This window comes from Prosopis cineraria, unplaced genomic scaffold (genome assembly GCF_029017545.1).
Source record: "Prosopis cineraria cultivar Desert tree isolate PC_DT_omini unplaced genomic scaffold, ASM2901754v1 PC11, whole genome shotgun sequence".
NCBI classification, from domain to species: Eukaryota; Viridiplantae; Streptophyta; class Magnoliopsida; order Fabales; family Fabaceae; genus Prosopis; species Prosopis cineraria.
In genome coordinates this window covers 13,061,573-13,073,738 of record NW_026555342.1, presented here as the reverse complement: position 1 = coordinate 13,073,738, position 12,166 = coordinate 13,061,573, and positions in this window count along the sequence as shown.

Here is a 12,166-nt window from a genome sequence, read left to right as displayed (position 1 = left end):
CTACTCTTCCCTGCCCTATTCGTCGTCCCTTCCTTCCCCGCCCTGTTTATTGTCTCTTCCTTCCCTGCTATGTTCATCGTTTCTTCCTTGTCTCATTGTAAGCGAGTAAAGCTCTCTGTCGTCTCTTTCCTGAGCTGTCCAATAAAGCTGTCTGTCATTTCTATTCTAGTCCTGTTTGATGTCTCTTCTCTGCCCTAAGTGATTAGTTGCTTAGGTCATTAATCTGTAATCCGTTTTAGTTATTAATCTTTGATGGGTGTGATGCATTTGCCTAGCTGAAGAGTCTGATCCTCATCAACATTCACCATTTCAATTATGCAGAAATTGCTACTTCTTCAATTTTTTTTTTTTGCAAATCCTTGCATCTGAACAAAAAGGTTTACTCCATAAAGGTCTGATTTCTTGCAAAATGGCTTTTATAAGGAAAAAGATGAAACGATTTTCTGCAACTGAACATGAAATATTTTTTTTATTTCACGTTTCTAAATATTTGGCATGAAGATTCGACATTTTGCGACTGAAAGTGTAAGAAATTACTATCGAGTGTCCATATTTTAAGATGAAACGCTGTCACTGTTTAATTGATGCGAAAATCACTTATGACAAAAGTAACTTGTTTCTAAGTGATATATTATTACATTTTATTTTATTTCTTGTAGGTTGATATTATTGGGTACGATGGAAAGTAGTTGTTTAAAGTTTTTTTCATTTTGATGGAGATATTGTAAAAGATATGTATGGGACAATGCATTATGATGGGGGGAGTTGTAATGGAAGAATGATTAGAGAAGGAATGTCTGTTGAAGGACTTGTTAGATTGATTTTATCATGCTTGAATTGTGATTTAAATGGAATAGAGTTGAAGTACACAGTAAAGTTTGATTGCAATGCTCTTTTAGACTTTAAAGATGATGAAGGAATAAATTAATTAATGAAATTGAATGATAATTTTTCTCATGTGTATATCATTGGGAAGACACAGCAAAGTATAAAGGCAATAAGAGATTCAATTGATGAATAAGTTTTTTAATAATTGCATAATTAATATTATGCTAATATGAATATGGATGGTAGTAGTAAACATGATTTGAATGAAAATGCAGAGTAGGATGTTCAGTTGAGAATTCACATACTACACAAGATCTTGAAGTTCTACCATGTGCAATACAAAGTATTCCAATACCATGCCTGAGCTAAATGCAACAAAGTGGAAGGATTTGCTAATAGGACCTGGGCAGATTTTTGCGAGTGCTGATGATTGTAGACAAGCAATCTACAAGTATAGTATTGTACTATGCATGTTATCTTCGTAGTTCATAAGAGAAAATATACAATGGCACTATGCATCATGTTGAGACTCATGAGATGTCAAAGCCAAATGCATTGACAGTATCTAAGCTTATAAGCCAAACCTTTTTGCTGCCTTCTAAGACATCTCGATCAGCTGGTAGACCTTATCATGTGAGGATTGAGTCTCAATATCAGCAGAAGAAAGTTTATCATTGTTCTCATTGTCATGAAGCAGGTCGTACACGAAAGAGGTGTAAAAATCTAAATCCAAGTTGATGTTATTGTAAATGGATTATCACATGAACTTAGATTTGGGTGATATACATATATGGGTAGTTTTAGATCAAGTTAGATTTGGTTAACATATATAGGTTTTTATCCATATATATTGGTAGTATTGGAGGATTTTTTTGGTACATAGCAACTCCTCTTTTATAAATCCAAGTTCATGCTTTTGTGTATATGGACAACTGATATGTGCGATGCATTAGATGAATTAATACATGCAACTTATATGTACAGTTCATATCTTCTGTAATCACTAAAAGTGTGTTGTCTTAAAATTTTGAACAGAAGTTGCAAATTATTTGTAAGGCAGTTACAAAATTTGGTATGTCAATTGCAAATTACTGGAGCCATGTCCTAAAATAATTTGGTAGCTTTGCAAGTTTAAGAATTTAAAAGTTATTCCACCCAAAATTTTGAGAATGAGTTGTAAATTATTCGTAAGAAAGTTGCAAAATTTAGTATGTTAGTTGCAAATTACTGGAGCCATGTCCTAAAATAATTTGGTAGCTTTACAAGTTTAAGAATTCAAAGTTATTCCACTCAAAATTTCAAGAAGGAGTTGCAAATTATTTGTAATAAAGTTGCAAAATTTGGTATGTCAGTTACAAATTACTGGAGCGTTATCCTAAAATAATTTGATAGCTTTGTAAATTCAAGAATTTAAAAGTTATTCTACCTAAAATTTTGAGAAGGAGTTGCAATTTATTTGTAATGAAGTTGCAAAATCTAGTATGTCAGTTGCAAATTACTGGAGCCATGTCCTAAAATAATTTGGTAGCTTTGTAAGTTCAAGAATTCAATAGTTCTTCCATCCAAAATTTTGAGAAGAAGGTGCAAATTATTTGTAAGAAAGTTGTAAAATCTAGTGTCTCAATTGCAAATTACTGGAGCATTATCCTACAATAATAACTTTAAAAATTTAATAGTTCTTCCACCCAAAATTTTGAAAAAAAGTTGCAAAATCTGGTGTCTGAATTACAAATTACTGGAGCGTTGTCCTAGAATAATAACTTTTTTAAAAATTCAATAGTTCTTCCATCCAAAATTTTGACAATCTATGAAAAATTTGTCTCGAGCTAGTTGCAAAATTGGGTATCTAAGTTGCTTGACAACTTGATTGATTGGGTATAATGTAAAACTTGAACATTATAAATACATTTGTTAGAAGTTGGGAATAAAATTGTGAAAACAAATTATAAAGTTACAGAGTTGCAAACTTGATTAATTGGGTACAATATATAACTTCAAACTTAAAATTCATTTGAGCATCTCATCACTTGTACAAACTACATAGTCCCCCTTCAGCTAAGACACTCAGGGAAAAAAATTGAAGAAGAAGCAATTTCTGCATAATCGAAATGGTGAATGTTGATGAGGATCAGACTCTTCAGCTAGGCAAATGCGTCACACCCATCAAAGATTAATGACCAAAACGGATTACAGATTAATGACCTAAGCAACTGATCATTTAGGGCAGAGAAGAGACATCAAACAGGATTAGAATAGATATGACAGATAGCTTTATTGGACAGCTCAGGGAAGAGATGGCAGAGAGCTTTACTCGCTTGCAATGAGACAGGGAAGAGACGATGAACAGGGCAGGGAAGGAAGAGACAACGAACAAGGCAGGGAAGGAAGGGACGACAAACAGGGCAGGGAAGTGTAGAGAAGGAGAAACCTCAAATTTTCATCAACCAAATGAGGATATTTTGATCATTTCTCATTATATTAAAATGTTACTCAAGGACCTAGGGACTTAACTGACCTTTCAAAATATCTTGAAACTTACTTTAAATAAAATTGATCCTTTGAGATTTAATTATCATTTTTCCTTAAGTAAACTATGCCAGGAGAAAGGAAAAGAGAATAGATTGACAGCTAAGAAAACGAAGCACACTTGTTTTTATATAAAACATTATTCTTTATATATGTGCGCACACACACACTTAAGGAATTGATTGTCAGTATCAATCAGGGACAGGGCCACGTTGTGACAAAATTGAAGCATCTATATTCTAATGGGAATGTTACAATTTGCTCCCTAAAAATTAATTGCACTCAACTGTACCTAAAATTTTCATTTGCTCCCCTAAAAATTGCGCTGTTCTTCAGATTTTGCCCCCTTGTTAAATTTTCTTGCTCCGTTCCTGGTGATTGCGCACATTTATTATTATTATTTAGATTTGGATTTGATTAAGTGGAAGGAGATCAAGTTTTGATGTTAAATTTCTTTTTTTTTTTTTGTTGGTTGAAATATTCAAGGTGTGGGTTGTCATGATCATGTTTAATGGATTCGATCTAATTAATTAGGACAATTCAATTCATGTCAGGATAAATCAATCATTGAACAACTCAAATTCTAATAATGATATCATTTTTAATAATTGAATTGGATTAATTTACTTGAAGTGATTAGACAATTGAATCGGTGAATGGAGTGACTGGGGAAGATAACTAAATTGAACTAAATTATTTTACACAAAACTGCTTAGAAACATCATATTTAAACTTGTTATTAATTTATTTTATAATTTTATACTATTCAGTATTAATTTATTAAAATGAAGTATGCTAGAACGTTTAATAATAATACATACCATGCTGGCCAAAAAATAATAATAATACATTCCATGAATTAATAGGATATATAATAATAGGATATCTTGACAAAGTAAGACTTGGTAAGCTTTTAATATTACGTGATATATGGCGTAATGTTGCGTAAATTAGTATAACCCTATAAGATAATACTATTTATCAGGGCTAAAAAAAATATAAAAAAAATACTATTATATGATAATTCATTGTGCAACACTGTAGTCATGATAATAGTCAATCCATCATCTTTTCCTATGAACCACCTGTCACATATTAATATGTTATGTCTCTTTTTTGATTACTTGCCAACCAATATGTTATGTCTATATTCAATAGGGAATAACATTCAACCAAAAATAGGGAATAATACAACAATAGTGGTCAATGTGTATTAATATTTATTTCAATTGATGAGTATGTTATTATTGTTTAATGTAAACTGCAAAGCATTTAAGAACCCACTCATCATCAATCTAATCACAAAAGCTATAGCAAACAAGGAGACATTTGAACATGATTATCAGGCACGTGGGAATCAATTATTAAAAAAATGTCCATAGTATTTTTTGGGGAAAAAAAAAGTTAGACCCCACGGCGGACAATTATAAATTGGAAGAAAAGAAAACAAAAAGGAAAAATACAGGATGTTTTGTTTTTCTTCATAATTTTCACCGCTACAAGCTATTTATGAATCCGTTTTCAAAAAGTTATTTTTCAAAATGAAATAAAAAAACTGCTTGATTATATTAATGAGAAATAAGTTTTAAAGTTTAAGAACACTATTTAAAAAAATCATTTTAAAAACACATTTTTCACAATCAATCGCCATTTTTTTAAAATGTTAACATCATATAATTATTTTAATTTTAAAAAATACATTGATGGGTGTATTGTTGTAAAGCCACTCTTACTAATTCAATACTCTACCAACACACTACTGGTAATAATTGAAATTAACTCAAGATGATTGTCCAATCATGATTAACCATTTAAAATTATTTAAAAATTTAAAAGTATTTCTTTCAACAATTGAGATCCTAAATTTGAACTTTACAAAATCAAATCAATTATCTTATTAAGTCATGTGATACCATTTGATACTAAAATAGGTTCAAAATTAATTAAAAATATCAAGTATGAATGAAAATAGAAGGATGTGTCACGACACATGTATATGCGCCATAGCTTGTTCCTCTTTATGTTGTCATGCACTACACAGAATCTAACAGCATTGTGTTATCATATAACAACACCTAGGTGCAACTTTTGACGCATCTCATTTCTCTATTCGACATTCGATCAATGTGATTTAGGTGTTTATATAAAGCATTTTACATAAACTTGCTAATGACACTAATTTTACTCCCAAAAGATTTCACACAAAAGAGTTAGACATTTAAACATATTTTATCCACTTTTCACATTTTTCACATCACAAGTGTGTCTAAAACTCAAACACATGTGCCTAAGCTATAATTAACACCTAAACCATGCCTAATAAACTTAAGATAACCTGTGCAATACACCATATGTATATAATAACAACAATGCCTCATTTTTAACTCTCAACCCTTCAATATAAAAAATAATGAGAAAGGTTTGTCATGGCATAATTTCAAATTGATTCAACATAACAATATCACAACTTTTTTTACACTTTTATTAATATTTTGACTCTATTGATTTATTTTCATACAAAAATTCCAAGACCCATAATAGAACAGTCAAATCATGAAAATTTTTATAGTGTAAGTATACTCAAAATGTACATAGTCACAATATCTTTATAATTACACAAAAATAAGTTAAAATGGGAGGCTTTACAATAGGAATATCAAATTCCTAAACTTCCTGAGCTTTTCCCTTATATGCACCTAAGTTGGAGCCTATAAAATGTTAAGAGAAACTAGTGACTACAATCACTCAATAACCAACATATATATACTTTATGTAATTGCATATCAATTGACTTTTAAAAACACACACACACACACAAAAGGAATACATGTACATAACCACATAAACATACTTATAACATATTACACACGTACACAATCATCATACATTCCACAATCACATTATAATGCTCATTATTGCAGTACTAACAACCATGTGATAATAACAATTTAATAATTACGATTTGTTATAAATTTAACAACTATGTAACACATTAGATAATATACAAGATTGATTCTTCCTTATATTTTTAACTAAAACCAAGGGTTATAGATCAAATAAGGCTCTGTTTGGGTGCATGAACTATCCAAGCTCACTAATTGTGATAAACAACCCAGTCAAAAGTCATTACACTTATTCTTGGACCATGACTTTTTCCATTCTCAAATCTATGAGGTTTCATAAACTCTAAGCTAGTCTTCTCGACAAACAGTGAGATAAGGATACCCCTTGATTCCAATGATTAGTAGTCATTATCATATGGGCTTTTTTCTACTCCTCCCCCTTGACAAGCTTTAGCCAAAATGATCATGCAATGTCTCATGCTCACACACAACGCACACTTATAACTCAAAATAATAAGCTTATTGTTTCTAATCATTCATTAGGCTAAAATATGTTAGCATCACAAAAAATTCTTCTCTTCAACACATATCACATATCCTCAGTCATAAATATTCACAAGCATGTCATCACTTATCTCATATATTTCACATCATGCTAGTATAACAACGCAATCAACTTACCCTTAATCACATCATAATATTAATCCAAATGATTAACAAAATCTTGTTATCCAATTTGCACATAATTATAATCATGCAATTCAATCATTCATGTTCATTAATTCATTTTTAAAAGCATAAATCAATTAACATACAATTACACAGAAAATATTTCCCTTTGTTACCTCTTACACCTAAAACAATTTGCTTCCAAACTTACTCTCAAGTCTAAAATGGTGCACAAATGATTAATTTACAATTAATCATTTCCACACTTATCATTATCACTATTTACTCAATTTAAATTCTTATTTCAACACTTAAAATATTCCAAAGCTCTTATTTCTAGCATGTGGCTTACCCATTGAGTACATTAACTTCCTTTAGCACCCACATTCCATTAAACCCTTTACTTGCCATTAATAGCTTCCAATCACTTCAAGAACCCTTGTTTATTACACATTTTTGGACATTAATGTCCATCAACCATCATTAAGGTGTAAAACCTTGAATCATTAGTTTAAACAATTCACATTAACTTTCTTTAAATAAATAGGTTCAAACCTATAACTTTTATGAACTGAAAATCACATCAAACCACAAACGCTAATCTCCAAAACTGTCAAAAGAGGAGGAAGAAAGATTAAGGCTTGGGTAACTTCCCTCTCATATTTATTAACTTTAAAATGCTCCAAAATCCTCCAAGAAGCAAATATTAGTAGAGCTCCCAAGCCTCCTTTATCTCTCTTTAACCAATATCTTTGTTCTCTCTATCTCTTTTGCATCAAAACATGACTTTATTATTGTCAAATTTTGGCCATGCACCATGGCGTGCACAAAGAGGGCTCCTTGTTGTGCTGCGGCACACGACACATGCATCGTGACATCTAACACAAATGTATTTTTCTTTGTTTTTTTTTCTTTTTTGAGGTCTAGGTGATTTGACTTCATTCTTAACCTAAACCTAGGGCTTAAAATATATCTCAAAACATTCATCAGTCCTCCCTAACCACATACCTTATTAAATTTTTTACTTAACTACCCTTGATTTGTTTGATTAACGGGATGTTAATTTTTAAGATGTTATAATTATTAAAGGTGGTTAGCTAGCGGCAACTAATAGTGAGCAATAACTAGTAATAATGGGTGATGGTCAATAGTGACAGCTTATGATGGTGGCCAATCACAACAAGTAATGAAGATTGACAATAGAGGCTGGTGGTAATAAGTGATTGGTGATGGTAACTTAAAGTGACTAGATATGGTGTATTTCTATGTATATTAAAAACAAAATAACTTTAAAATGTTTACATTTTAAAAAACAAAAAAATATAAAGATTTTTACAAATATTTAGATGTAAAACACCCGTTCAAACGATTATGTTTTATTTTTTTAAATAAAAACAATTTCTAAGAATAGAAATAAAATAAAACCTACGTTTCCCAAGTTTTCAAAATCCATAGAAACCACTCATTATCACTAGGTAAACTTCATTTGGAGTGTAGTTCAACGTCAATTTCATCTATTAATTAATTTTTTGTCTTGTTCGCTGTTGTTTGTTTTTCTTCATCCATTCCCTTTTTACAAGCAATCTTCTCATTATGTTAAAGGTTGAAAATGAACCTAACATGATGCAACCTTACGGTTCCCCCCCCCCCCTCTCCCCAAAAAAAGGGGGGTAGATGGAATCAATTAGAAACAGACGAGTTATTTAATTAAGCATATAAAATTTCTATTACCAGCTTGCAAGAAGCTGTTTTGGGAGTAGCTAATTATATTTTTCTTATAAAAATATCAGATAATTGAATCTACAATTTTCTTTCTCCCGTGTTTGTTCTGACACGTGCATATATACATATACATTTACACACACACATATACATAAACCTCATTTATTCTGGAGTTAAAAATAAAGAGATTTCTCCATCGAATTTTTATAATTTTTTTTAAATTTGATGTGAGCACAACAGATATATGGAAATGGAGAATCCAAATTCTATTGATTGTATTTAGAGATAACTAAACATTTTTTTAAATACAAAGCTCTGAAGCTCACATGAAAACTTGTCAAAATGGCTGGCTAGTTGCATATAACTCATCACAAAAATGCAAACCCCTGCAATTTCAAGAGAGTAGTGACCAATGTAATAGAATTTTATCATTGAATTGATGTTCTTCATAAGTTGACTGGTCAACACATGGATTTACATTTCTATAGTCCATACATGTGATTGAATTTGACAATCCAATAAGGCATTAAAAGATCTCAAATGTCTCTTATCATATTTTGTTTCATAGGTTTGTGAAGTACTGGTACAAAGCATTGAGCATATAAAACAAAAAAGAAGAACAAACCAATTTGTACTATATTTGAAAGTTTTGCCAACATCTCTAAATTCATTGGCTCCCAGGATCCTGCATCTGCTTGTTCTTCCATTTTCCTTCATCTTTTGTGGCCCATTTTCATCCTTCACCATTCCCTAGTTTCTTTCAGTAATCATCCCAGCCTCTCTCTCTCTCTCTGTTTTTTTTTTTTTTTGCTTTTTGAAAAAAATTAATCCCAAAAATCAGGACTTTAAAGTCCAACAATAATGTTGCCATTTCTTATTCTTTAATCGCACGAAAAAGTTTGATCTTTGATCTTTAAATCTCTATCAACACCATACCTTATTCATATCACCCGAGATTGCCTTAAGTGATGATGTTGTCATTTTCTCTATAAGCATAATCATAACCCATTTTCAACTTTTATCTTGTTAGTAATTTGTTTGTTTGTTTGTTGTTGTTAATTCTTTCAGACAGTGTGTGTGTGACAATGTACATTTTAGATCATATATAAATATGTTTAACATTTATAACTTAACCATGGAAATATAAATTTTACAAGGGTCGTTATTTTCAACATTTTTATCGTGAACTTTAATTTTTAACCAAAAAAAATCACAAGCCATGAAATATGCAGTATGATTTTCAAGCAAAATATTTACAGAAAATGACAAATAATTACAAATAAACATAAAACTACATGGACAATAAATTTTATTGGCAAATTCCTTAACTCGTTACATTTAGATGCCTATTTATAATTCAAGAAAAGTCAGAGATCCCTATATACTCTTCCACATGTAACTCTTTACCTACCATTCCAGGGCTGAAAATTGCTGAAGTGCTAGAGTTTTTTTTTTTTTTTAATGAAAATGTTGAGGAGGTAAATTGCTAGTTCAATAATTTCTATATAATGGAAAGTTAATAATTTTATGCATTCTTACTTAGATAAGTAAATTAAATATAAAAAATGATTTAAAAATTTATATGATGATGATAGTAATGGAATATAAAGTAAGTTTGAAATTTGAAATTGTAAAAGGAAGCACATAATTGCACGTGCATAATGCAAAAATGAAGGCATGTTTGGGAAGTATCCTTTGGGTGAGCGGGCGTCCAAGCTGTCTTTCACACCTTACCTACTTTTTTTATTATTTATTCATTTTATATTGTGTGTGATTTATTTTTATATATATTCAAAGTAGTTAGAGAGGCTTTTTTTTTTTTTGTCTTGTTTTGTTTTTGAAAGTAAAGTCAATGTGAGGCATTTTGGTCTGTAACCACTTATCTGTCTTAAACCCTTAATATTCATGCCATTTCGTAGAAATAATTAAGGTTGAATTTTAGTTTTCATTTCCATGAGATGTGACTGCCGATCATTTCAAATATGACTTCGTAAAAATTCAGTGGAATCTACCATGGAATTCATAATTAGCTTTAGTTTCAACTAATTATATTTAGGTCGCATTTTTAAACAACATTAAACTAAATGAAAAACACTATGATCATTTTTTAAATCTAATTGTCAACTAAAAATAAATTTAGATTAACATTTTTATGATCTAATTAAATTGTTTGTTAGTATTTTTTTTCTTACAATTTAGTGGAATTGAAAATTAGAGGGAATAATAATAAAAGACACAAAACATTGAATTAAACTTAAATAAGAATAAAAAACTTGGAAATCTAAAATAAGGATCCGAGATCATTAAGTAAATTGATGTAAAAGTTTGTTACTCTCATTTCATGATTTACAACCGTTAAAACAAGAATTTACAGGCAAAAATTTTTAATTTGTAAAAGAAAAACTTGTCAAACATATATATAACCATCTTCAGTGATTTGTTACTCATGTACTCTTATTTACAACTTTCAAAATATGAATTTACAAGTAAGATTTCTCATTTATTTTAAAAAAATAATTTTCAAATAATGATATATTTAACAAGTTTTTCCTTTACAGATGTACAAATTCCACTTGTAAATTTTTGTTTGAGGATTGTAAATCATGGAACAAGAGCATCAAATTTTTATATTAACTCACCAAAGGACTTTTGGTCCTTCTTTTAGATTTTCAAATCTTTTGGTCCTTTAATTTTAATATCATTCTTCAAAATTATTCTCATTAAAAGAATTCACACAAGATTAATAGTTTAACTCATTTTATCTTTAAATAAAATCGAAAATAAAATAATTTAATTTTTATTTTCTATACACGAAATATTGTATATAAATTAAATGTTGAACTCCTTTATTTTGAAATAATAATCTTAAATTGAATTTGCTAAAAATTACTATATCAAAAAGAGATAATATGACTCAACTTGAACCAATCACCTGGGTCAACTAGAGAGTGATTCAAATATATGATCTTAAATTAAATTTGTCAAAAATTGTTATATAAAAAAAGATATGGCATGGCCCATTATGAGACAACAATGTAGGTCTATAAGAGGTAATTAGGTGGCTCTACAAAAAGCAAGCTTGCAGCTCTTATTTTATGTACATATATAATTTATTTGCTGAAAAAATCCTGCGCTAAATCATATAGTAAATGGATCTTTGCATGTTTAAGTTTTAAAGGATAAGTTCATCTTTAAACTATATATTTAGGATTATGTTGTTTGTAATTTTAAATTCATATTTGATATAACATTCTTCTTCAACTTTTTAAAATAGTACAATATCATCTTTATCATTAATAAAAATTAACTTTAACAATTAGTTGATAAGAATGTTATTGAAAATGACCTTAAAAATTACAAAACTGATTAACAAGGACCTATAATTATAAAAAAGCATCAAGAACATTTTCTTGGTCCTTTTATCTAAATTTTTTGGTTAACTAATGGTCAAAATTAAATTTGTTAATGATATGTAAGGTGAAAATAAATTAGGTCAAACTAGCCTTGGCTAAATAGGCTTCGGCCTATATGGTAAATCAAAAGTCTAAATCTGACATGAAATTGATATAAAACTTTTT